This window comes from Marmota monax, unplaced genomic scaffold, assembly GCF_021218885.2.
Source record: "Marmota monax isolate L192 unplaced genomic scaffold, Marmota_monax_Labrador192_F-V1.1 WCK01_AAM20220418_F8-fsc00029, whole genome shotgun sequence".
In the NCBI taxonomy this organism is placed as follows: domain Eukaryota; kingdom Metazoa; phylum Chordata; class Mammalia; order Rodentia; family Sciuridae; genus Marmota; species Marmota monax.
In genome coordinates, this window is record NW_026693024.1 from 13,299,649 (window position 1) to 13,323,497 (window position 23,849).

The following is a 23,849-nucleotide window of genomic DNA, read 5'->3' on the forward strand; positions in this document are numbered from 1 at the left end:
TTATTCAAGAATAAATGAACTGGGCACAGTGGCCCACTCCTGTAATCCCAGTGGCTCAGGAGGCTAAGGCAGGAGGATCACAAGTTCTACGCCAGCCTCAGCAACTTAACAAAGCCCTAAGCAACTTAGCAAGACCTGTCTCTAAATAAAATAGGAAAAAGGGCTGGGGATGTGGCTCAGGTTAAGTGCCCCTGAGTTCAATCCCCAGTACAAAAATAATAATGATATTAAAAAATAAATGAGTTTACATCATGATGGGAAGGTGTTTGAACACACACACACACACACACACACACCACTTAAAAGGTCTATGTGCTGATTAAAATTGGAATACATGATTTCCATCCTTGGAGGTATTTGGGAACAGTGTTGGCCACGATCACTATCTCGAGCAGCTGACATATTTACTAGCATAGAGACGGGAAGATGAATTAAGGAATTTTGTTTTTAATTCCTTCCTAGACTGCGATTCTAAAACATGGTCTACCACTCTCTTCTTGTGAGGTCCAATCCAAGTCAAGCTGTATCTCTGGGCTCCATTGTTTCTGTCTGAAGACAGGAATCACGAATGGCTGCAAAAATAGACAGGGGAAAAGGTATTGGAGGTAAGTCAGTGTAAAATGGGATTGACCCCACCACCCTCTTCCTAGAGCTGTTAAAGATAATAGAGCCAGGAGAGGTGGTGAACTCCTGTAATTTCAGTGGCTCAGGAGGCTGAGGCAGGAGGATGGTGAGTTCAAAGCCAGCCTCAGTAAAAGCAAGGCCCTAAGCAACTCAGTGAGACCCTGTCCCTAAATAAAATACAAAATAGGGCTGGGGATGTGGCTCAGTGGTCGAGTGCCCCTGAGTTCAATCTCTGGTACCCACCCTGCCCTGCAAAAAAAAAGAAAAAGAATGAGATAACAGACACCATGTGGGCCCTAGCAAAAACTTAGTAAATGCCACCAGTTGTTCTTACTATATTTAAAGAGCCTAGAATTCAATTATGAACAAAACATCTCCATGGTTTGGAGAATAAAAGAGAACCCAAAGTGTAATAGAATATAAACTGATGTTACATCACAGAAATTCAGAGAAAGCACAGACTACACCTCAGATGTTAATTTATTGTGTTATTTATGACATGTTTGGGTTTGGGAGTACATTGGCAAAGGAGCAGTAACATGGAGGATGGTTGTCTTTCCAGAACGGATGAAGAACCTATTTTATTTCTTCCTCACTTTATTTCTGTCCAGCTGGATGTGCTGTGCAGATCCTCGAGGACTAGCTCGGTTTTCCCTGCCTTTGTGCGGAGGCTCCTGCTAGACCTGTGCCCTGAAGGTCGCGGGAGGTCAGCCCTCGGCAGTGAGATATGTCTTCTTATTTTGCCTGGAACCTCTTGTCCTCAAATGTACTCAAATTCTTCACTCAGAGCCTGTGCTCACAGCCACTACCTTGTGATTTCAGACTGGATGTCAAAAACAAAATAGGCAGCCTCTTGAAGAAATATACATATTTGCAATAAATAATCCGTGTTGATGTGACATCAAAACAAATAATATAGTAGTCACCTCTGCATTACTGCAATGAAAGACCTGAGATAAACAATTTTACAAAGAGAAAAGGTTTACTTAGCTCATAGTTTGGGAGGTTCGAAATCCAGATAACGTAGCACAGGCTTGACAAGGTCTGTCCCTAGGCTGCATCACCACACGACGAATGGTGGCTAGCAATGGCAGGAGTGTTTCAGAGGAAACCGTCGCATCCCAAGCCAGAGCAGAGAGAGAGAGAACATTAGGGTCCTACAATCAGATTTAAGGGCACACCCACGATGACCTAAGGATTTTCCAACAGTTCCCATCCCTAGAGATGCCATCGTCTCCCAGGTGTGCCACTCTGTGAACCAAGCCTTCAATCATGGACCTTTGTGGGACACCCAAACCAATACCCAAACTACAATCCCACCCAGACGCTTTATGTATCTTCAGGATTTTAGAAAGCATCTCAATTTTCATTTCAAAAGAGTCTGAAAGAATTTTTCACAGCCAGGCTCTCTTAATTCACGATTAAAGTCATGGATCTGGAGCTGTATGAACCACCTACCTACTGATATTTATGTTAGTGTAGTAATGATTAGAATATTAATTGATCCATCTAGCCCAAGGCACCCGAATCTCTGCACACAAAATTAGGATGTAATTGCAACAATGAAAGAGATCAAATGAGATAATTAGAACATGAAAGATGACAATTGCCGACTCTCAGGAGTCTTTTGTAAGCACTGAAATGTTTGCTATTTATTTATGAGGTATGATTTACCTTCTAAGGATGGGGTTCAGGGCAGGATGATTTAGGTGATCTATTTGCACACAGATTTTTTTTTTTTAAGGGAAGAAACACACCAGCCGGGGTAAGTCTTGAGTTACCTAAAACAGAGCGAATTGGCTGCCATTTTGAGGATCACTGGAGGACAAAGATGACATTTTGCCCTGGATTCAATTCTTCCAATTCTTTTTCTTATTGACCATTAAAAAAAAAAAATGAGGACTCATCACTTCAGAGCCGGCATGTCCACAAGTTTCTAAAACGTCCGATTTCTGCTCTTCTCATGGAAGTCCCGGGCCCTGATCCTGTTTCTTCAAAATACCCTTTTCAGCCTGTGTCCGTCTCTCCCTCCTGCAGAGCCGGGAGGCAATGAGCTTAGGACCGGGGCTGATGTAACCAGTCTCCTTCTGCCCACCTCTGTGTGTTAGGCAAGCTACAGAATCCCAGGGAGACACAACCCGACCTCACCAGCAACTAGGACCCAGAAACAAGCCTGACGTTGCACACTTACTGCCCCATGGCCACTGTCACAAAGGAGGGTCCTTGGAGACACTGCTTGATTCGCACTCAGCTCTTGCCTTTTGCGTTACGATAAGTCAAAGTCTCTGATCTCAGGGAGGTAAAGTTCCCGTTGGGGGAGACAGGGAGTAAACAAAGACACAAGCAAATACCTAATATAAGTCAGATGGCCATGGGTGTCATAAAGGGAGATAGAGAAGTGAGTGGGGAAGGGGTGCTGGGTTTTTTTTTTTAAGAGTACGGCCAGGAAGAAGGTCCCAGAGAGGGTGCTGGGCCATCATCTGAAAGCCTGTATGAATTAACTCACTCAGGGAGTCCTTAGGTAGACTCATGAACTTAGCTTTTATGGGAACAAAACCAACGCAAAAGATAAAGCAGGATCCTGTCTCGGCATCCCGAGGAAATAAGGAGTTAATTTTTATTAAGTACCCCAAGTATTCACTTCTTCAGTGCTGTGGCAACTTTATGAGGTGGGGATTGACAGTGGCTTCGCCCCTTGTGCAGAGGAGGTTGGTGACTCACCAAGGGTTACGCAGACCGTCCACGGGGCTTCGAGTGCGGAGCCGTTTCAACTCCAAGCTCCCTCCAGGGTTTGTATTTTATTGTGGGGCCCGACTGTCTTCAGGCGTAGCTGATGTACAAGTGGCCCGTACTGAAGGATGCTGTTGGAGGGTTTTCGACATCGGTGTCCACCGTGGAGCCCTAGCCACAGTGGAGGCAGTGAGCATGTCCCTCATTTCCCCAAGTGACCTCAGGCCTCCTGTGAATTGCTCCCTCCCATCCTTCCCTACATTCCAAGCAACTACAGATCTGTTTTGTCGCTGTAGATTTGCCTGAAATTTCTATGATCGTCTGTAAATGGAATCCTACAGGATGGCTGGGGGGTGGGGAGGGAGGGTTCTGGCTTCTTTTCCTCAGCAGAGTTGCTTTCTGATTCATCCAAGTTCTTGCAGATGCAACAGTTCATCTCCTTCCTATCACTGAGTGGCGTTCGTCATGTGGACTCACCACAATCTATCAGTCCATTGCCCTGTTAGTGAGGCCTCAGAAACTTAATGAGACCCTGTCCTGTTAATGGGCACTGGGGCTCTCTCCAGCTTTGGGCTAGTAGAAATGAAGCTCCTGTGCCTGTTCAGACACCGAGCTGCGGATCAGGCTCACATGGTAATCATTACCTAATACGGTTTCTCTAAGGAGAGCTAAGAATGGGACGCACAGACGCTGTATGGTACGGCAAAATCGTACCGGCCCAGAATCAGGACTAGTAGGTTCCGAGAGCTCTGGTCCCACCCTCGCCTAAGGAGGATGAGTAGCCCCTGAAAAGTACAGTTGGAAGCGCTTTCATTAGATGTCCTTTGTCTTCTCGGTGAAGGAGGGATGGCCTTGGATAACCCAGCCTACAATGCCTGCTTTGCGCTCTCTCCCACATTTACTGGTGACAGTTGACAAGTCACTCTGCTCATCAGTCAGAGCCCCAGCCAGCTCCCAGGCTGACTCATGGCTCCTGCTGACGGAGAGGCAGCGCATCACCCGCCCGGCGGCCTAGTCATCATTTCCACGCTGTTCCACGCCTCGTAGTGCTGGATCTTCCTGGCCATGAGAATTCCGGCTCCTCAGAGCTGCACACAGCCTGGGAGAGCACAGAGGTGAACCGAGGCCCAGGGAGCCAGGGTGTACCCAAGGCACCCCCTTCCCAGCAGTCACTGGCACAAAAATGGCCTCGAACCCAGCTTTCCTGACATCTAGTCCAGAACTTTCCCTCCTACACCGAACTGCTTCCTGCTGACTGTTCAAGTTGTATACCAAGCACATTGGACTGAATTAAGAGGGTGCACGTTTTTCCATTTTATACCGAGTCAGGGCAGCCATAATCCTTCTGTCTCAGAATGTTTACTACATGATTTGTGTTCGAATCTCAGATGCTTGAGTCGCCAGGACCCAGAGTAACACCTCGCTAGCTAGGTAAATGCTGCAAGATGGGGAAACTCTTGGAGGGGAGAGGAACTGGAATAAGGGAGGCAAATAGATGATTCATTCCCCCCCTGCTGTTCGTGGAAGTTATAATTACCCAAACTTTAAAAATAAAACCTGAACAGCATCGCTGTCTCCGCCACACAGCAGCAAAAGCACAGCCCGCTGCAGCCGCTCCCATCACACATTTAACAACTGCTGTTTTAGGTTGAGACTAATTAAGGAAGGATCCTTGGTACATGTATTCCTACCGCAATTAAATAGCTCTCGGTGCAGGATGGGATGGTGACGACTTCTGAAAATCTGTTTTTCATCCTTTGGTGTTAAGAAGTGAATTTTTCATATGAAACTCAGTTGTGAGAGGTTTGTGCTTAACGCAGGAGGGCCTCCGTCTATTGGTTTAGAGGGACTTTTCTTTAGAACGACTCCAGTCGTGGGGTTGTAGGCTGGAAGAATTTCTTTTTAGAAATAGTTGAATAGAATTTCTATGTTGAAATAGTCCGTGGGGATCGATGGCTCCGTAATGGTTGACCAGAAGTCAGGTTGGGACCTATAAGACCTGGGAAGCCTTAAATAGATCAGTTGGGCATCTTGGGGCACCTTGTTGTTTGGGAGCTCGGTGAGGCCAAGAAATGGCTGAAATGTCCTGTTTCATGTCCTGCATGCAGCTCATCCTGGCTTTGACACACGAAAAGCAAGTAGGTTAGAGATGCTTATGTCACTCTTTGACTTTGAACGATGCGCTTTGTGCTCATTTGTACAATCCAAGTGTCGGGGTCTCCCATTAACAATCCTAAGGTTTAAGTGTGCCTGAGTCCAAGAGTGTGTCATTTGGGCAGGAGACATTTGCTCTCTGCTCATGACAGATGCTGAGACAGAGGAACTGGGACCAACCGAAATGATTCTCACTACTTTCACCCAAGGCAGAGGTGCCTTCAAAATGTCCAGGGGCTGGGACGCAGCTCAGTGGCAGCGCGTGTGCTTGGGATGCATGAGACCCTGTGTTCGGTCGCCAGCACTGGGGGAAATGTCTGTATTGATCAGCTCTAAGGATTACAATATGATTCAAAGCAGAGAGTGAGGATTCGCTTTTCAGAGGTGTTTACAGGGAAGGCAGACAGTTTTTACTTGGATCTTGTGCTTAGGGGCCTTCCTAGAGAGCCAGTTCCATGTGAGCACTCTTTTGCTACTGATGAGGTTCATGGCCAAGACCAGTCACGCTTGCTAGTTCACCTACAGAAAATCCTTGGGCCCCAGAACATTTTGGTGAACTCTATTCAGTCAGTGCAGGGCTAAGCCAAACCAGAAATAAAAGGCCCTTTAAAAAGTACCCCAGGAGAAGAATCCAATGAATCGCAGGTCTGTGAATCTAACCTCCGTCATGCATCCTGCATGGTGTCTGTCACTTGGGGACTGCGTGATGATGGAGCTCTTGGCAACCATCTGCCTTGGCACAAGTCACCCGGAGAGAAGGTGAAGGGTCCTTCTTGCAATCACAACCGTGGAGAGAGGTGAGCAGAGACCCATGGCAGGAACAGGCTGGCCCAAGAAAGGAAGATCAGGAGGGGTCCCTGGCCAAGCCCCTGGCTGCAGGACCTTCCCTCAGCCCGGAGTGCAGGAGTGGGAGGTCATTGCCTCTCACTTGCCACTTCCCCCCTCTCTGCCTAAATGTGCTCTCACAAGTGGGAAGGGCCCCAAAACCCTGTAATGGAAGCCTGGGATTCTAGGAAGCCCCAGAAGTGTGAGTTTGTCAGGACAGGCGAGCCACCATCCGCATGGTAGGGAAACAACAAGATCAGAACCCAGGGCGGACCTAAGCCAGGAGCAAGCCTAGGAGCCAAGGGCCATAGAGCCTGGCGCTGGCAGAGCTGAAGGCAGGCACAGAGATGGAGACACCAGGTGGAATGAGACCAGAGTGTGGGCTTCGATCAAGTACCTGAGTAGACCTCAGTTCACTACAGTGAACTCTCTAACACACACAGAGAGCTCCCCAACACTCCCTGCTGGAGAAGCTCTTCCCCAACATCTGGACACCTTTGAACAGCAGCAGGAAACTCACAAACTCCCTGTCCTGCCCGCAACTCTGTGTGTCCCCCCAAAGACAAAATAGAGGCCCCCACGTGGGATCTGTGCCCAAGTTCATTGGTGTTGACTTTCAAATGCCAAATTTCAACACAGAAGCCACCACAAAAGGAAGGAAAGGAAAGAAGAAAGGAGGGAAGGAGGGAGGGAGGGAGGGAGGGAGGGGTCTATAAACCTCAAAATGATCCCAGACATTTCCATTAAACACGTCACTTAATATAATACAATTCAGAGACTTTGGTGTGCCTAGTTCTGTGCTGCCTCGACACCACAAAGGTGGTAAGAATATAAACACAACCCAAGCGAACATTTTGAGTACTTATGGGCCAACTGAATACCTTAAATTCTCTGCTGTAATTAAAACATGTACGCTCTATGTTGTAGTTAGTTGCCACAAGTGATGGAACCAAGTGGTAGAGGTTAGGAAAGATGTTTAAGGCCACACACTGATACCTACCAGACCTGGGCTTGTAATTCACATAGTCCAACTGCTGTGCCCGAGTGTTTGGCAACAACTCACCCTAAGAAAGTAGTATGTGGGCTATTGGAGAAATGAGTCATCCATACCCATCTTCTTGATCCAGTGTGATATGAGCACACACACGCCCATGAATGTACATAACAACATTATTCATGACAGCCAAAGGGCATAAACACCCCAGATATCCTTCAACAAACCAAGTGTAGATAAACAAAATGTGGTAGATGTAATAGAACCATGTGGTGGAATATTATTCAGCCATAAAAATGGATTATTGATCCATGCTACAATACAGATGAACCTTGAAAACACTTTGCTAACAAAAAGCCAGACAGAAAAGACCACACATATATCATATGATTTCATTTATATGACATGTCCAAGTCAGACAAATCCACAGAGATAGATGGTTGCCAGGACCTGGGGCAAAATGAAGGAGGGGGAGTGACTGCTTTTGGTTAATGAAAATGTTACAAGAGTTGGGATGGAGCTCAGTGGTGAAGCATCTGCCTAGCAAGCAGATGGGTTGGATCCCCAGCACCACAAAAAGAGAAGCAATGGTATGGAACTAAGCAATGGTAGTTTCATGGTTGCATAACATCGTCAAAGTGCTGATGGTTAGAATGGTGAATTTTATGTTATTTGTCTGTTGTCACTAAAAAAAAAAAAAGCATGTAATGTCCCTGGGGTAATATGTTCCTTGTGGCATTTGGAGGCTTTCATAGATGTGTAAGATATATTCTGTATGGAAACATCTAGAAATGCACCAGGGTGAAATTAAAATGCACGTCTCCTTCCTGCTGGTTTAGGAACATGAAGGTGTCTTGACTTTGGTGACAAATGGTGTCTCTGAGTCGATAATTGAATCGACATCTGTCAGAGTGCAATGATTTGTAGAAGCTGACAAGCATTTGAGAATTCAAAATATCTCAATGGCATGTGTAAATTCCTTTTATATTCGAGGTTACATTTAAAAATGTCTGAGACGATAAATCTGTAGGTCTTCGACGCCTCTTCGAGTTTTCTTGCTTTTGCTGGAACAATGGGGAATATGACTGATAAAGGCTGACTGCTCTACATATTTAAATCCCAGGTCATTTGATGGATTATTAAAGATGCCAGACTGCATGTGGGATTAATTGGGAACAATTGCAATGTTCTCACTACATCTCGCCACTTCCTTTGGTTAATGAAGAGAGATTACCCTCTGTCCTCCTGATGGCAAAGGATGGATCTTCTCTTATTAACAGACAGCAGGCGAGGAAGGAAAGGCCGGAATGACAACAGTGGCTGAGAATCCAGGTGGTGATAGAGGACAGGAACCACAGCATGGTGGCCTCAGGTAGAGATCCCAGATCCAGCCTCTTGCCTCCTGGGGACACTAAGAGTCCAGTTCAACCTGCCCAGTTAGCCTGGCCTCTGTCTGCTAGTTGACAAAACCAAGCTGCTTAAGAATGGAAAATATGTTAAGGAGGATTAAAAAAAAACCAACAACAATGGAGTTATTTAAGGAAATCCCTCCCCATTCACAATGACACACCTGTATTAATTCTGGGATTCAAAAAGTAAATCGGAAAGAAAATTAATATGTCTATAAACATGTTTAATACTAAACCTCTTTAAAAATAAAATTTCTTCTTTTGACTTTTTATTAAGAGTGTTGGTGGGGGGACCCCCAAAAAAAAGAGTGTTGGAGATGAGGGTGTGTGGCTCTGTGCTTCAAAAGATCACATCCGTCCCCCTAAAATAACTCCAGACAGACCACTATGATGTGTAAACGTGGAACATCTACTTTGCCAGCATTTGATAATAGGCTAGGAGAACAAAGAGGCTGGAAGTGGGGATGACAGGGGTATCGAGGATTTGATGGCCACCTTTGTGCTGAGACTTGGTTTAGTCCTTCAGCACAGCCGTGGTTTCCGTACCTCTCCACAGCAGTTGACCTTGCCTATGTCACTTCTCCTTCTACCCTTGACTTCCACCCACTAGCTCAGGTCTCTGTATAAAGCCCCTTCCTCCAGCAAGCCCTCCGTAATCCACTGGCCCAGACTGACCCAGTCTCCCTGCTAGGGACAGCTGCGTCTCCATTTTCCCTGACACGGCTCTTACCAATACCTTGTGGTCACTGCATGTTAACTTCTCTGCCATTCGGGAAAAACTAGAAGTTCCACGAGAGCTCAGTCTGTCTTCGTGGTGGACGAAGAAGACTTGAATAGATCAGTCTTTTCCAAAGTGTGGTAATTAAACCCTAGTTCCTAAGGTTTCTGGAAAAGGTGAAATCTGGTGTTTAGGAAATATTGGGCTAAGCACAACTGACCCAGCTGATTTGTTGCAGGACTTCTCAGAACATTCAAAATGCTCAAGTTCATGACACACCCAAGGGAGGAGGAGATGTGGTGTGCCCAGTGACATTACCTAGGACCGTTACCCACAGAGTCCTTTTCTTCAGTAAAGCATTTCCTAAAGTCCAGTGTTCTGAGGAGACATGGGGGGCAGTGCCACAAAAGAAAAAAAAACGAGGGAAATTCTGTGCCTGATAAGACGGTAAGCAGAGAAAGATAAAATTGAGTAGAATACCTAGCAGACTTTTCTAGCAGACATCTTGGAATTCCAAAAAGGAACGCAATGGGAGAGAGTCAGGGAGAGAGTGCAGAATGGGGTAGGACCTCAGCGCCATCCTGAGCACCTTGGACATAGGCTACTGGGACGTCATATCAACCTTCGAGACACAGTGTCACGTCCTAGCTTGGTGACCGGGAAGGTGATTCCGGTGTCAGTACAAGTAGCAAAGCAGAGAGGTGGGCAGTTGCAAATGGAAGACCAGTTGGGTTATTCTGACATTTCTACTGAGAGAAGCTAGGGATATAGAGAAATGGCCCTGGGCATAGGGAAAGGAGGGCTCTGGGTAAGTAGGTCTGAAGATCATTGTCTGATGAAGTGAGATCATTCCGGAAACAGGAAGACCAGGAGAGGGCTCAGGAGAGAACCAATGTTAAAGAAGTAGATAGAAAAAAAAGAGAAAGAGATAATAGCATAGTATAGTTAATGCAAACAAAGCAGCTTAGAATAAAGGTGTTGTGGAAGCCAAGAGAAGAACTGCAATGTGGTGTCCAGTGTTAGAGGGCTCAGAGGTCTAGGTCAGCTTTATACACAACGGGGTGGGGATGGTGGGTGGGTTTCTCATGGGGTGCCATGAATCATTAATGGGTTTTGTAATTTTCCAACTTCTTGATAAGGAAGTTGTCTTCCTAAATTGCCACATGCCCAGCTGAGGTCTTTCTGCCTGGCTCCTCGCTGTGGCTCTTCCTGATGCACTATTTAGATAGGTCTTCTGATAACCCCACCCTTCACTCTGGCTTCTGAAGTAGAACCTCTTCCTGTCATTTTATTTTCTGTGACAGAGCCACCTTATGATTTTCATTTCAATTAATAGGTAGAGGAGTGGCTTGCTACAAAAGGTTCAATGGGGTTAATAAAAAAGGATAGGAAATATGATATGTCAAGAACTGTGTAATGTTTTGAACAACCAATAATAAAAAAAAGGATGGGTAAACCACATTTGAATTTTGAATGAGTATTGAATCGAAAATAAACAATCTAAAATGTAGGGAGAACAAAAATGCTCCTTAGAAAATTCCTTTCAAAGCACCAATGTGGGAGCCAGAGAGCTCTGGGTCTGTACCCTCACTCTAGTAGCTACAAGTTTTGTGATCTCTGGGGAGAGAAAAGTGCACCTTACCAGGTCTTGTGGTGAACGGTACATGCACACTAATTCATGCAGTCCTCAGTGACTCCGAGAAAAAGATGAGACTCAAGAAGGTTCATGCAATTTTAATCTGTGCTGGGTGACACAGTCAGATTCCAGCCCAGGGCTATTTGATGACAAAGCAGTTACTATTCACCAGTCTGAAAACCTCAGGGAAGCAGAAAACACATCTCTTCTATTCATGTCTGTACATCCAGAACCTACAAACTCATAGTCCTCTATTAATAACTTTTTGGGTGAATAACCAAATGAATACACAACTGAATAGGTGAATTATGATGCTGTTTCCAGTCTCCTTTATCTTGTTCAGTGCTGATGTTCTCCTCTGTTTCTCAATGAACTTTTCCAATCACTGAAGGAAGGCTGAGCTCACTGGGAACAGACTTAGTGGCTGGATAGTTCTCTATCCTTAGTGAAAGCAGACTTCCTGCTCTAGAATAATCTGGCCAGTAAATGCTGACTCAGAGAATTGAGAAATTTCAAGGTTTGATGGTAGGTGAGGTGTACAAAGCAGCTAAGTTTGGCTACATCGTTTGAACTAATTCCTCAAGATCAGGACATCAACATGAAGGATGGGAAATGTAGTTATGTAGAGTATGGGTCAAAGGGTAAGTGTCTAAATGAAAGAAAGTGTGATTAAAGAAAGAAAGAGATAGCCAGGCACGGTGGCACACGCCTGTAATCCCAGTAGCTTGGGAGGCTGAGGCATGAGGATCGTGAGTTCAAAGCCAGCTTCAGCAAAAGCGAGGTGCTAAGCAACTCAGTGAGACCCTGTCTCTAATAAAATACAAAATAGGGCTGGGGATGGGGCTCAGTGGTAGAGTACCCCTGAGTCCAATCCCGGGTGCCCCCCCCACCATAAAAAGAAAGGGCAGTGTTCTGTTCCGTTACAAGGCCTCAGGAAAACCATCACAGCAACTGGAACAGGGTCATTGCTGTGGGTCACAAACAATGTCCAAGATATGTGTCCACTCTGTGCTGGCCACGATGATAAGTCCTTCAGAAGAACCACCAGCTTTATCGTTATGAAAATCCTAAGACCTAAGCATTTGTTTTATTTCCTTTATAGACATGTGGACTTGTCTGAGGTCACACAGCCAAAATAATAATGGCCAAGATTTAAACCCTGGTCCTGCCTGGTTCTGGGGCCTTGGCCCATGTTCTTTCCCTCTAGGAGGGCATCATAAGGCCACACTCCTTTTTGTGGGTTTGTTGTGTGGTCTTCATCTACACTTCTTTGATGTGTACGGGTTGCTCTCACCCTCTTGAATATCTGAATATTCGATAATCTGGTAATATATTAAATTTTACTTCCATGAACTATCTCTCTCCTCATTGGTGTGCCAAGTCCCCAAAAGCATTTTGAAATAAAATGGGACAGACTTATTCAAGGGTCTGACTAGAGCCCTAAAATAGCCAGGTGCAGGGAATTCTGATGAGACAGGGCTTCAAGGAAACAGGAAAAATGGTCCCGTTCTTTAGGAACTATCAAGCCAAGCCAATGAAGACCCAGGAACGCCCAGCAAGGCTCTCGTAACCCACGGTGACTGGAGCCCAAGGGCGGTATCTTCCAACACAGGCTTTATTCTCCTGGGGCTCTGTGGAGGGGGACCAAGGAAATGCCCAAAGCCACTGTGATTATTTGGGGCGCTTCCTGGGGGCCCTGAGCCTCTGACTGTACCTTTAAACAGGACACAGACACAGACTGGCCAAAAAATCCATGTGAGTTGGAGAGGGTATCGCCATCAGGAAGGGGTCTGACTATAACAGCTCTGGTGATTCTGTTTAAAATAAGCTTGAAGAATACATAAGTGTTAATATGAAACAACTTGAAAACCATTTAGTAGTAACACCTCTTTAAACCAAAGTTGTTTGACAAATTTAAGATTTAGTATTTAAAAACACCCAGCTTCTAGAATCTGAAGAAAATCAGTAAACCAGTTGGGATCAATGAGAAGACCCATCTTCTCATGCCACCACACACAAGCGCACAGGACTCCAGGGACTGGGGAAGGAGAGAGGTTACCACCTGGGAATGGAGCAGCCCTGCCCATGGCTGAAAGAAGAGCTGATTGGCTGAGCCTCGTGGGCAGCGCCATCTCACATCGCACACACCCCATCTTGGGCTACTCAGGGCTTTTAGGAACAGCTAATGGATAACACTGCATAACAAATCACTCCAATGCATGACTGCTTAAAACAGGCACCATTTCCTTATCTCCATGTGTTTCATGGGTCAGAAATCAGGAAGGACTCAGCCAAGTGCCTCTGGATTCAGTGTCCTCATGAGGTTGTGGTTCAGACAATGAAGCTGAGACCTCTAGAAGCCCTCTCTGGTCTCTCCACTCAGACTGAGCTGGTCTTCCTCCAACATGGCGGCCACAAAGCAGCCAGCACGTTACGTGACAGCAAAGGCTGAGAGAGGGAGCACTCCAAGGAGTCAGGCAGGGCTGAGGGCGCAGCTCAGTGGCAGGGTTGTGCTCAGCACGTAGAAAGCCCTGGACTCAATCCCCAGTACCAAGGGGAAAAGCCAGGTGGTTAGGCATGAGCTCCGTTGCTTTTTATGATGGATCAAGCCCTCCTGGATTCACAAAGAGAAGGAATTAGGTCCCACTACTTGATAGGGGAGGAGCCTGGTACTAGAAGAATATGTAGGATGAGAGATGTGATTAGGTCCATCCTTAGAAAATAAAATCTGCAAAACAGGGGTTTGAGGGGTGACACCATTTGCTGGAGGTCTCATTTAATTCCACCAAAGAACTCTAAAAAGGGGCCATTGTCACGAGGGTGCAAAATTGAGATGTATGCAGTTGAGGGGCGAAATAAAGAATGTCCACCTGCTTCTCCCCCTTTCAATGCTTTATTCACTCAAATTACTCAGTACAATTTCACTCTATAGGTTATTAATCAAGAAAACAACAATCCTTAATACTAGGCACTGCAACAGACATAATTGGTTCACAGCAGACAATTCTAGATTCATTAATTCACAGAAAACACTTCTAGATTAATTCTAAGCACTGCAAACACACTTAATCATGACCAGCTAATGACAGACATTCCTTCTGCGTGCCAAGTTCAAAAGTCTCAAGCCTTAGGCTTTATGTCCAGCAGATGCCCACTCAATCAGACCGCAGTGACCAGGTCCTGAACCAAGGCAGGCTTTTCCTGACGTGGAGTGGACAACCTTTTGAGGAGAGGGTTGTAGGAAGAAGTTGCATCTCACCAAGGTCCAGACGAGGTGGTAGAGTTTGAGAGTGGTGAGGATCACGCAGAGGCTCAGGAACGATGGCAAGTGATGGGATGGCAGGTCCTCACCAGGCTCTCCAGCTGGAGTGCATCCTTGTTTCGGCTGGCGGAATCCCTGCTCATCAGCTCTATTATTTATACTAAACTTTGGGGCTTTTGACCCCCCTTTCAATCCTTATCAGCTACCACCAGATTTCTCAGTGACATCATTTAACCTGGGGTCAGAACATCTGGTCTGGTGGTCTCCACCCTGATCTTCTGGCCTTTCCCTCTTATTAGGGGAGGACAGCCTGCCAGGGGCTTCACTGTTGATCAGGGTGAGGGGAGTAGCTTGTCTGAGGCCACACTGGGGGGCTCTGTGGTGTGCCTGGGGAGACTGCAGGTTTCAAACTGGAGTTTTTAAAATGGACTGGCTTAGGCTCAGGCCTCAGGCCACCCTCACAGCCATCATAGTCTCTTTCCATTTGATACAGGAGGACGGGAAGGCTCACAGCCAACCTGGCCAGGGGCATTCAACACCTGCTCGACACCAGAACCCCAACTGATGCTTCATAAACATCACCTCAGACACCCCCCCCCAAGTTTAGTCAACCAAGACTCCACACCTGCCCCTGTGAGCAGGTGGCCAAACCAGAATGCTATCCCGGTTTTCATAGTGCTGCAAAGAGTTCCTTAGTCACGGAAAATGAACCTCCTGTATTCACCCCATTCCAAGGGCCCTGCATTACGTCTTTTTCCTTCTCGGGCATCTCTCCGACCTGAGTCCTATTTGGACCCAACTCATGACATAAATCCACACGTGCTTTGGAGGGCACTAAGGAAGGCCTGAAGCCGTCTCCTTGTGGGAAGCTGCCTTTTCCTGTTGCTGTCCCCAAGTGAAGCTGTCATAGAGATATTATGCTGAGCTGGCTAAAAAGCAGGGTGAAAAATGGCTTCGGAGATTGGCAGAGGCATCGACTTGGCGACTGCTCTGTTATGGATTATGGCGGAGCCCTCAGATCTCTTCCTGTCAGGCTGTGCCTTCGTTATGGGAAGGCGTGTTCTGCGCAGCCCTGCTCGCTCTGAACAAGAACCCTCTGGCCTCAGGCCGCTCTTGTGCATAGCGCTGAGGACCTTGCACGGCTGAGCAGAAACAGGCTGGTCTAAGTTCAGCAGCTGGTGAGCTGAATATGGCTTTGGCAAGAAACCCTCCATACAGAGAGCCTCAGGGAGCTGGCCAAGAATAGCAAGGGACGAAATTAACTTGTTTTAAAAATAATAAGTGGAAAGGGGAGTGCTCGAGAGAGAAAGGGAAATAAGAAGGCAGAAGGGAGGGAGGTCCGAGGCCACAGAAGTCAGTACATTCACATCTTGACAGACGCCAACAGCACGCGGGGTAGAGAGCAGGTGAAGTGAGATACAAGAGGCGTTCCCCCTACCGCCACCATCTCATGAGCTCCCGACCCACCATCCCCAACACTGTTATGATCCTGGGGTATCTAAGAATGCTCCATCTCAGGAAGAGACATTTTCTATTCATTGACACTCACAATAGCCAGTCATTCTGCCAAACCCTGTAGACCTGAGCTCGGGGAGTGCCCACAGGAATCCACAGGGTGCTCATTCCTAGGCCAGGGATGTAGCGTAGTGGTAGAGCACTTGCCCGGCATGCACGAGGCCCCTGGGGCCAATCCCGCATTGCAAAAAATTAAAAGGAAAAAGAAAAAGAAGTCCTCATCCCCTTTGTGCAGATTAAGAAACTGAGGCTCACAGCCTTGAAGGACCTTCCACTGCCGTGCAGTGTGCTGTACAGCCAGGCAGTGGTGGCCAAGGGCTCACCAGTGGGCACCCTGGACCATGTCCACGAGGGTGTCCGGCTTTCCCAGGGCTCAGCTCCTCCTCTCGCCCCAGCCAGGGCTCCTGCTGCAGTCCTCTGTCCAAGTCTGAGATGTCTCAGGCTTCAGAGTCTCCAAGCACCCCATTGGTAAGAGTCTTCTGTGGACATTAAGGCCATTATGTTGTCTCTGTAGGTCAAAATACGTATTTATCATGTGAATTTTCGAGGGTAATTTCTCTTCATTTCATTTCAACAAGCATTTGTTAAGCCCTTAGTGGATTCATTCCCACTCACACAGTCGGGCTCCACTTTGTGGGAAAAAAAAGTGGAGGAAACAGGCACAACACTGAAAACCTGGAGGGAAAACAATTGGTAGCCTGTACTAGAGCCCCGTGAGACTATCCTTGGGCACCCCTGGGCAAGGCATTCATTTTCTGATCCCTTCATTTTGATCTCATAAATTTTCTTCCCCCCACCCCTCTCTCTCTCTCTCTCTCTCTCTCTCTCTCTCTCTCTCTCTTTTTTTTTTGGTACTAGGGATTGAACTCAGGGGTTAACCACTGAGCCACATCTCCAGCCCTCTTTTGTATTTTTTTTTTTTATTTACAGACAGGGTCTCACTGTGTGACTTAGGGCCTTGCTCAATTGCTGAGGCTGACTTTGAACTCTCAATCCTCCTGCCTCAGCCTCCCGGGCCGCTGGGATTACGGGTTTTCTTTTTTAGAGCGGTTTTAGGTTCACAGCACAATTGATAGGAAGGTACAGAGATTTTCCACATCTACTCACCTCCCAGCTTCCCCATGATCAACATCCCCACCAGAGTACTACACTTGCTACCATCAATGACTCTGCAGTGACATCGGAATCATCCAGAGTCCGTACATGACATTAGGGCAAACATTCCTTGGGTTTGACCAATGTACAAGCACACGCGTCCACCACAATGGAATCATGCGGAATACTTTCACTGCCTCCCAATCACCTGTGCTCCACCTAATGAGCCCTCCCTACCCCTAACCCTGGTTTTTTCACTGTCCCTATAGTTTGTGCCTCTTCCAGAATATGGTATAGTTGGACTCCAAGAGTGGGCACACTTTTCAGATGGGCTTTTAGTCATATGCATATAAGTTTCCCCATCTTGTCATGGCTCCACAGCCCATCTGCTGTTACTTATAAGATCGTACCAGTATATCCATTCACCTACTGAAGGGCATCTTGATCACATGCAGGTTTGGGCAATTACGAATACAGCTGCTATTCATGTGTAAGTTCTTGCTTGGGTGTGAGGTTTTCAGCTGCTTTGAGTAAATACCAAGGAGCAGGAGTTCTGAATGGTATGACGATGGATGTTTAGTTTGTAAGAAACCACCAAACTAACTTCCCAAGTGTCTGGTGGCAACAGCGAATGAGCTTTTATGATACCCGACAGGCTCATCAGAGCTGGTGTTAGTTTCCCTACTTCTTAAAGCACTGATTCATGGAATTATGCAGAAACTGCAATGACTCTGAGCAATGAGATAAAAAGTCACCTCCCACGATGTCCACACGGTATGCCTCCTCATGCCCTTACTCAAAGCCACCTTACTCTTAACTCTACACAAAATACTACCAAGCTAAGTTTTCTTTCTCCTCCCTTCTCTAAGAATTCAACACTTTATAGACATAGAGACACTAAAATACAAAACAAAAGACACACGCATTAGCCTGTTTATGAATCAGTTAACACCTGAAGATGGAATCCTGCGACTTTGTACGTCTAAGGGCACATCCATCTGTCATAACTGGTGTTTATAACAATACCATAAAACACTTTGTTAAAGAATGAAACTCTATTCAAGATGCACATATATTAAAAATTGGGGATTGATCCCAACCTTATTGATTCATTGTTGGAATTAAATGAAACACGTGTAGAATTATCAGGGTGGTGTCTGGTACACAGTGAGTGATAATAGATATTTGCTAGTGTGTAATAATAACGACGATGTACTAAGTAATTAGAAATTAGAAGGGGAGAAGTGGGAAAGAGAATTGTGATTCCTTAGGCATTTATTCCTCCTGTGACTCCACAGGGAGACTCCTTTGGCCCAAGGTGAATTCAAATGTGAATTCATGGCTCCAGGTTCTGAAGATGTCCTTATCTGGCATATCATGTGACCATAATGAATGTGATAAATATCATAATACACCTACTTATAGCAGTGGTGCCATAGCAGATGAGAGGACTATAAGATTAGAGAAGACCTCAGTAAATAGTTGAGCAAGGCTTGGAAGATATGCTATTTGACAGTGAGTAGGTGTTTCAAGGACATTCCCGGCAGGGAATTTAAACAAAAGGCACAAAGTGATGGAAATCAAGTCATTTCAAGCCTGCAGACCAAGTAAAATCAAAGGCCAGGTAGCAACAGGTTGAGCTGGAAAGACCCCTGAGGCCAGTTTGTGATCGCTTAGCGCACCAGGGCAAGGAGTGTGGTGTTTATTCAAAAGGCAACAGGCTGCCATTAAAGTCCTTAAGTTAAAAAGCGATATAATGAAATGTCTGCTTTGGACACACGCTCACTCCATAGAGACAGAAAATGAACTTGAAGGGTAGAGAGTGGGGTCTGAAGAACAAGCAGAAGTTCTTGTGATGGGTTATGACTGGAGCCCTTGGGAGAAGTTACAGGTGTATTTAATAAGATTGTCTATTCCAGGAGCTCTAGGAAGTGAGGGGGCGACTTTGAAGGCCTTGACTTCAACAATTGGGGCAACCCAAGAAGGGAACCTTCTACAAACCTAAGATTTATTCTGTGATCTTCGTATCTCCTAGTGGCATGAAAGAAACTGATTTTTTTTCCCCCGAGGGGAATACTGGGGATCGATCTCAGGGGCGTTTTACCACTGAGCTACATCCAAGGCTCTGTTTATTTTTTGAGACAAGTTCTCACTAAGTTGCTGAGATTCTGAGTTGTTTAGGCTGGCCTGGAACTTGTGATCCTCCTGCTTCAGCCTCCCAAGTGGCTGGGATTACTGACATGCACCATTGTGCCTGGAAAGAAACTGAATCTTTAATGCTATTTAAATTCCAAGGCATTTTCCTGCTGTACCCCAGAGAGTACCACTTGAGTTATGCTATAGGGCTAGAACTGAATGAATGTAATTTATTTTTCTAAGAACTCTAAGGAGGGATAAATAGATATGTTCTCAGAGAACATATTCTAATTCAAAATTGGCCAAATATAATCCAGAGCCGGGCCATCTAATGTGACAGCTACTAACTCTATATGACTGCTGAGCTAGTCCTAACTGAGATATGATATAAGATACACATTGGACTTCCTAGATTCAGGATGAAAAAAGGAATAAAAAATATCGTGCTAATTTTTATTTATATCATGTTGATAATATTTTGAATGTGGTATATTAAATAAGCTAATATTACAGAAATAATTCCACAAGCTTTTTTTTTAATGTGGCTACTAGAAAATTTGGGATTACTGCTAAGAGCCAAGTATATGATGCATGGCATTTTTGGTCGAAAGGTGACGCCAGCTAGCCATTGAGATGATATGATTATGTTAAGATTTGCATTCATATGGATATTGGACTCCTGCTGTTCACCTAGGCCGGCTACCGGACTCCTGGAAAGTTCCCATTGGTTGGGGAAGTACAGTAGGAGGGAGTTCCGGGGGAGGAGCGCTCTCTGCGGGTCCGGGAGGAGGCCGCGTGGGTGGATCGAAAATCTTCCCGGGCGCGTACCTGACATTGGCGGCAGTTTCAAAAAATAAAGTTTGTTCCTGCTTGAGTGGCTCGTGATTTTGTGCCCAGCCAGACTGCGGCAGATTACATATATGGTTTACATGATGTTTCTATTGGCCCATGGTGGTCTAAAAAACTTGAGTTTTGCAGTGCCCATATTTAATGGCTATATGTAGACCAACAACAGATTTTTCTATTATTGCTCCTCTGTCCTTACTGAAGAAGGTCTTACTACCTGATGTTTTTCTCATATCTTCTGATGTGTCCTTATTCTTAAGAAAGTAGTTACCATAGCAACTGCCACAACACCTTATATATTATTTACTATGCCTGGAGGGTGAGGCATAAGTGCCCATCTGTCATTCAGGTGTTATATTTTTCTCTTGTATATGTGGATCTTCCATTGCAAACCAGAGCTCTGAGATAGGAGACCTGTTTTAGTCAGTTTTTTTTTCTGCTGTGACTAAAAGATCCAACCAGAACAACTGTAGAGGAAGAAGAGTTTATTTGAGTTTATTTGAGGACTCACAGTTTCAGAGGTCCCAGTCCATAGACAGCAGACTGCATTCCTTGGGGCTTGAGATGAGGCAGGACATCATGGCAGAAGAGTGTGGTGGAGGGAAACAGCTCACATGATCATCAGGAAGCAGAGAGTCTCCAATATATACCCCCAAACCAAGCCCCCATTTTTCACCTCCTCCAATCACACCCCACCACTTCAGTTACCAGTTAATCCCTATCAGGAGACTAGTTCACTGACTAGGTTAAGACTCTCATAACCCCATCATTTTTCCTCTGAACCTCCTGCATTGTCTCACATGTGAGCTTTGGGGGAACACCTCGCCTCCAAACCATAACAAGACCTGACTTCTAATTCCTGCCTATGTCACTGGCTCCTCTAGTCTGGATAGAGGGGATAGTAATTTCCCTGTGCTTACCTCAGAGGGACATGTGGCCAGTTATAAAGTATTTCAAAAGTGATTCTTAGGGCACAGTATCCACCTAACAACCCATATTTTAATGTGATAGCAAGATCTAGTATTCCTCCCAGAGCTGGGGACAGGCAGGAAGGAGAAAGCAGTTTCTTTTGTGGATATGGGTGAGGGACACAGAAAGGAGAACAGGAGATGCAAGAGGGAAAAAAAAGAAGGTTGAGTGACATTAGCATGTGTTCTCCTATATGTCAACAGTCCTCTTCAGGTCCTTTCTAGATTTACAGCCAGGCTTCACTGGCTTGGAGGAGACTGGGGGACCCAGAGTCCCCAATGCATATAGTTCACCTTGGTGTTGGCATAAAACCAATGAACAGGTTTGAGTTTTTGAATTTTGATCATGAGGGTTCATGAAGCTTTAATTGTATTATGTTCCTGTTATCACATCTCAGTTTCTCAAAGAGCCTCCCCTCCATGCATGGGTCAATGCTATGAACGTGCCAGCCGCTCAATCTGTTTCATTTGGAAGGATGGGAGATGCTGAGGCAAGGAAATTGGGACAGACTGACATGATTCCTACTACCTTCACTGAAGACACTGGTATAGATTGGCCTTGGGGATTATGATATAGTTGGAAGTAGAGGCTGGGGCTTTTAAGCAAACAGTGACCATCCTATTGATTTGCACAGCCTATTGATTTGAAGTGGCTGAGGGAGGTTTTATGAGGATCAAGGTTGCAGCATGGGTTTTGGCTAAAGACCCCTTTGACATCTCACAGAATTTAGATGTGTGGCCACACAATAAATCTTATAGGTCTTAGGCTTTGTTTGCAGGTGTGCTATAATCCTATGTAATGCCTCTCGACTCCTGGTGCACTCTATCATTTGAAAATGCTCTCAGCAAGGAAGCTGCTGTAGGACTGTCTTGAGAAATCCCCAGGGCTGGTATTTAGGAGGCCTCCACCCAAGAGGAGGGGAACAAGGGAAATGGGAAATGCATGCGAGCACACTGCAAAAAGGCAGTCCCCTAAGGAAGGTTCCAGAAAGGTTAATTGTCATTGTGTGGTGGTGGTTCACGTGTCTGCCCTCGGTTTCTTCCGGGCTCCTCTGGGGGGCAGTGGATGATTGGGGGGTGGGGGTTGAGGAGCTTGGCTTCTGATCAGAACTCAAATGGCACACTTTGAATTACATAATGAAGCTTCTGTGAGTCAGGTGCAGGAGACCAACTGCATGTTAAAAAGTCCAAGGAACACTCAAAAACGGAGGGGGGGGGAGGGAGGAGGGGGGGGAGAGAGAGAGAGAGAGAGAGAGAGGGAGAGGAGAGAGAGAGGGGAGAGAGAGAGAAAGGGGAGAGAGAGTGAGAGAGGAGAGAGAGAGAGAGAGAGAGAGTGAGAGAGGAGAGAGAGGAGAGGGAGAGAGAGAGAAAGGGGAGAGAGAGGAAAGAGAGAGGAGAGAGAGAGAGGAGAGAGAGAAAGGGGAGAGAGAGAGAAAGGGGAGAGAGAGAAAGGGGAGAGAGAGAGAGGAGAGAGAGAAAGGGGAGAGAGAGAGAGGAGAGAGAGAAAGGGGAGAGAGAGGAGAGAGAGAAAGGGGAGAGAGAGAGGAGAGAGAGAGAGAAAGGGGAGAGAGAGAGGAAAGAGAGAGGAGAGAGAGAGAGAGAAAGGGGAGAAAGAGAGAGAGGAGAGAGTGGGAAAAGAGAGAGAGGAGAGGGAGAGGGGAGAGACAGAGACAGAGAGAGGAGAGAGGAGAGAGAGAGAGGGAAGAGAGAGAGAGAGAGAGGGAAGAGAGAGAGAGGGGAGAGGGAGAGAGGGAGAGAGGGAGAGGGAGAGAGAGAGAGAGAGAGAGAGAGAGAGAGAGAGAGAGAGAGAGAGAGAGAGAGAGAGAGAGAGAAAGCACACCCTGAGGGCACAAGTTCCAGACTTGTAAACTGCAGTTTCCTGAATCAGCTGGGCGGGCCGGCTGCGGGCTGAGTCGCCAAAGCTTGGGGGCGGCCAAGTGCAAGCCAAGGGTCTGCTTGGATCCCCGGGTTACTTTCTGTTTCATTTCGAAATGTCCCCTGCTTCCGAAACCGGTGGCCTGCCGGGTCAAGGGGAACGCAGGACTCCTTGGAGGCTGCCGCCCGGCTGGTAGGAGCCGGGCCCCGCGAAGGTAAGAGGCGACCGCCCGCCCGGGCGCCACCGGCTCTGGGCGCCTGCGGGGCACGCCCACTACCAGGCGTGGTGTCCCTGAGTGCTCGGGGTGGGTGCGGCGGAGGCTCCACGAACAATGCGGGAGGGGGGCTGAGGTTATGAAAACGGAGACGATGGACCCATCCTGCGGAGATGCGGGGCCACCTGGTCCAGGGTGAACCCCCAGCTCCGTGGGCTCCTTTCTCGGCTCCCTTGCATCCTGCCAGGGAGCTGGTCAGCGGCCAGCGCATTGGCACCGCCGGGAAGGAGGACCAAGGGGCTGCCTGGCACCGCGAGGCTGTGTGTGTAGCATGTGTATTTGCAGAGCACGACACTCCAGGAGACTGTTACACAGTTTCAGAAAGCACAGCCACTGGAGAGCCAGCAGCAGACCCAGGCGGGAGGATGCCTGAGTGAGCCTCGGGCTCCGGGCTATCTTTAAGGTAAGCTTGGAGTCTGAAATGACTTGACTGCTTTCTGCTTATTCATTACATGGATTTTGGACTGGTTTGGGGCTTTGTTCGGTTTAGAGACTTTTTCCTATTGTGGAGCTGCCAGTAGAGATTGATTTGGTTTTGCAGTCTCGGAGCTGGTTCATCAGGGTGTCCTGGAACCTGCAGATGCCTCCAAGTCAGAGGCGATGGATCCAGATTTGGTGATGTTTTCCAGATTCCCTTGCAAATCTCACCAGCAGTGGAGATGCTGGGAGCAGGCTGTTAGGAACCTCAGGAAGTTTCAGCCTTAAAGAGACAGGGAAGGAAAAATCCAGATCTGTAGTTGTTATTTGGGGGAGGTGGACTCAGGGAGAAGTTGTGGAGGGTAAGAAG

General features: G+C 46.7%; 1 protein-coding gene across 7 annotated transcripts in view; it reads left to right on the forward strand.

Annotated features, from left to right (window-relative positions):
- The window catches only part of Phactr1 (phosphatase and actin regulator 1), a 497,389-nt gene that overhangs the window by 191,756 nt on the left and 281,784 nt on the right, over positions 1 to 23,849 (forward strand). The window contains exon 1 of one of the 7 annotated variants that reach the window (XM_046453346.2): positions 22,774 to 23,002. The exons of 5 other annotated variants lie outside the window; for them this stretch is intronic. The gene's annotated coding sequence lies outside the window, so the exon portion shown is untranslated. Of the gene's footprint in view, positions 1 to 22,773; positions 23,003 to 23,130; positions 23,466 to 23,849 lie in introns of those variants that run through there. One more of the 7 variants, XM_046453347.2, reaches the window with a different exon arrangement.